The sequence below is a fragment of the Epinephelus fuscoguttatus genome, linkage group LG17, assembly GCF_011397635.1.
Source record: "Epinephelus fuscoguttatus linkage group LG17, E.fuscoguttatus.final_Chr_v1".
Lineage (NCBI taxonomy): Eukaryota > Metazoa > Chordata > Actinopteri > Perciformes > Serranidae > Epinephelus > Epinephelus fuscoguttatus.
In genome coordinates, this window is record NC_064768.1 from 2,605,555 (window position 1) to 2,608,856 (window position 3,302).

Consider the following 3,302-nt stretch of genomic DNA (forward strand, 5'->3'; position numbering starts at 1 on the left):
GCTGTTCCCCTGAATTCAAAACAATCTCCTCAACAAATTACAAATTTTAGAATCAGTCCTTAAAGACAACCAGAACCCCCTAGACTACCAAATTACTGAAGCAGAGCTGCTGGCTAAAATCCAGGCACTGCAGCCAAAGAAAGCCAGCGGTCCTGATGGCATTTTAAATGAAATGCTAAAATTTGATGACCATAAATTTAACATTGCCATATTAAAATTTTTTAACCTTATTCTGGGTGTCGGACATTTCCCTGACCTCTGGAGTGAAGTAATCATCACACCAATCTTTAAAAGTGGAAACAAATTCGACCCAAACAATTACCGAGGCATCTGTGTCAGCAGCAACCTGGGGAAGTTGTTCTGCAGCATCCTAAACAGCCGACTGCAAGACTTCCTCAGAGAACATGATGTCCTGAGCAAGAGCCAGATAGAATTCACACCCAAACATAGAACAACAGACCATATCTACGCCCTTCACACCCTCATTAATAAAGACGTCCACCAAAACAAGAGGAAAATCTTCTCTTGTTTTGTAGACTTCAAAAAAGCATTCGACTCAATTTGGTATGATGGACTGTTCTTAAAATTAATTGAGAAGGGTGTAGGGGGGAAGGTCTATGACATCATCAAAACCATGTACAGACATATGAAATGTGCTGTTAAAATTAACAACATGGTAAATGGTAAATGGTAAATGGACCTGCATTTGTATAGCGCCTTTCTAGTCATCTAGTGACCACTCAAAGCGCTTTTTACACTACGAGTCACGTTCACCCATTCACACACACACATTCATACACTGGTGGCCGAGGCTACCATACAAGGTGCCACCTGCTACTCAGTTTTAACACACTCACACACCGATGGAACAGTCATCGGGAGCAATTTGGGGTTCAGTATCTTGCTCAAGGATACTTCGACATGCAGCCTGGAGGAGCCTGGGATCGAACCGCTGATCTTTCGATTGGTGGACGACCCGCTCTACCTCTGAGCCACAGTCGCCCATATGGACATAACATGGAAACAGATTTCTTCCCCCAGAGTAGAGGAGTAAAACAGGGCTGCAGTCTCAGTCCCACCCTCTTCAACATTTATATCGATGAATTGGCCAAATCACTAGAACTATCTGACATCCCTGGTCTCACTCTGTCTGACACACAGGTTAAATGCCTACTTTTTGCAGATGATCTCATATTGCTGGCTCCATCAAATGAAGCACTACAACAGCAACTGGATCACCTGCAAACCTTCTGTCAGACCTGGGCCCTGACAGTTAATCTGGACAAAACCAAAATTATGATATTCCAGAAACGACCCAGGGGTCAGGGAAACCAAACCAGGTTTTTCCTGGGCTCTCATGAGGTGGAGCACACACACACGACTACACATACTTAGGACTACACATCACGTCCACGGGAAACTTTAACCTGGCTGTTGATGATCTCAGAGAGAGGGGAAGAAGGGCTTTCTATGCTATAAAGAAATCTTCAAACATTAATATACCCATTAAAATCTGGCTCAAAATATTCAAATCTATAATTGAACCAATTATTCTGTATGGTAGTGAGGTGTGGGGTCCTCTTGCAAATCAAGATTTTGAAAAATGGGACAAACACCCCATCGAAATCCTGCATACAGAGATTTGCAAGAGCATCCTCAGAGTGCACAGGAACACCCCCAACAACAGGTGCCGAGCTGAGCTAGGCCAATTCCCCCTTTTAATTAGAATTCAAAAAAGAGCCATCAAATTTTATAAACACCTTAAAACAAGTGACCCCAACTCCTACCACTACATTGCTCTGCAATGCCAAGAGGAGAACATGAAGAAGAGCCTCCTCAGCCAGCTAGTCCTGAGGCTCAGCTCCTCTAACAGCACAAGACCTCAGCACAGCCCTCACACAATCTGGACCCACCAAATTATAGAGAAACAAAAAGAACATTACATTAACTATTGGACATCGACCACAAAAACGCAAAGCAAACTTCAGTGTTATTTGGCTCTAAACAGACAGTACACGGTGGCAGAATATCTGAGCACCGTGACTGATGAGAAACTGAGGAAGACTTTGACCATGTACAGACTCAGTGACCACAGCTTGGCCATTAGAGACGGGCAGACACAGGCAGACCTGGCTGCCCAGAGAGGACAGGTTGTGTGAGCTCTGTCCACACAGACAAGTGGAGACAGAGACACACTTCCTGTTGCACTGCAGCAAGTATGAACACATCAGAGCCGACTTCCTCTCAAAAATAAAACATAAAGTCACTGACTTTGATTCTCTGCCTGATCAAACTAAAATGCAACACATCCTTGGAGAGAACAGAGTCAGCAGCTTAGCAGCAGCAAAATATGTCAGGTTATGCCACAGCCTGAGGGACGACCATCACAACACCTGACACACCTGTCTATATTTACAGTCTTTGTAACTCACAATCTACATTTTTCTTTATTCATTTTTTTTCTATATTATATATTGGTGTATTGTATTGTAGATTGGTGTATTTTGTATTATATATCATATATTTAATCTTTTTTTTTATAGTTTTCTGACTTACTTTTATTATTGTACTTTATTTGTAAATTTTTAATGCCTTTGGCAATGTTGTTAATCTACAGTCATGCCAATAAAGCTTATTGAATTGAGAGAGAGAGAGAGAGAGAGAGAGAGAGAGAGAGAGAGAGAGAGAGAGAGAGAGAGAGAGAGAGAGAGAGAGAGAGAGAGAGAGAGAGAGAGAGAGACAGAGAGAGAGAGAGAGAGAGAGAGAGAGAGAGAGAGAGAGAGAGAGAGAGAGAGAGAGAGACAGACAGACAGACAGACAGACAGACAGACAGACAGACAGACAGACAGACAGACAGACAGACAGACAGACAGACAGACAGACAGACAGACAGACAGACAGACAGACAGACAGACAGACAGACAGACAGACAGACAGACAGACAGACAGACAGACAGACAGACAGACAGACAGACAGACAGACAGACAGACAGACAGACAGACAGACAGACGTTGTGATGTCTAAATGCCTGATACACGTGAGGGGAGCAGCCTTATTGCCTTCCTCTCTTTACACTTACCTCTCTGCTTGCCATGTTGCCTTTTTTTCTTCTCTTTTTTCTTCCTCTTGTCCTTTTTCTTGTGACTCTGGTGGTGGTGCTTCTTTTTCTTCTTGCGTCTTTTCTTTGATTTCTTGTCTGAATCGGAAGAATCAGTTGATGAGGATGAGGAGCTGGATGAAGAGGAGTTGGATGGACTGGAGAATGAAGAGAAAGAAGATGCACCAGGAGACGAGTTGGCCG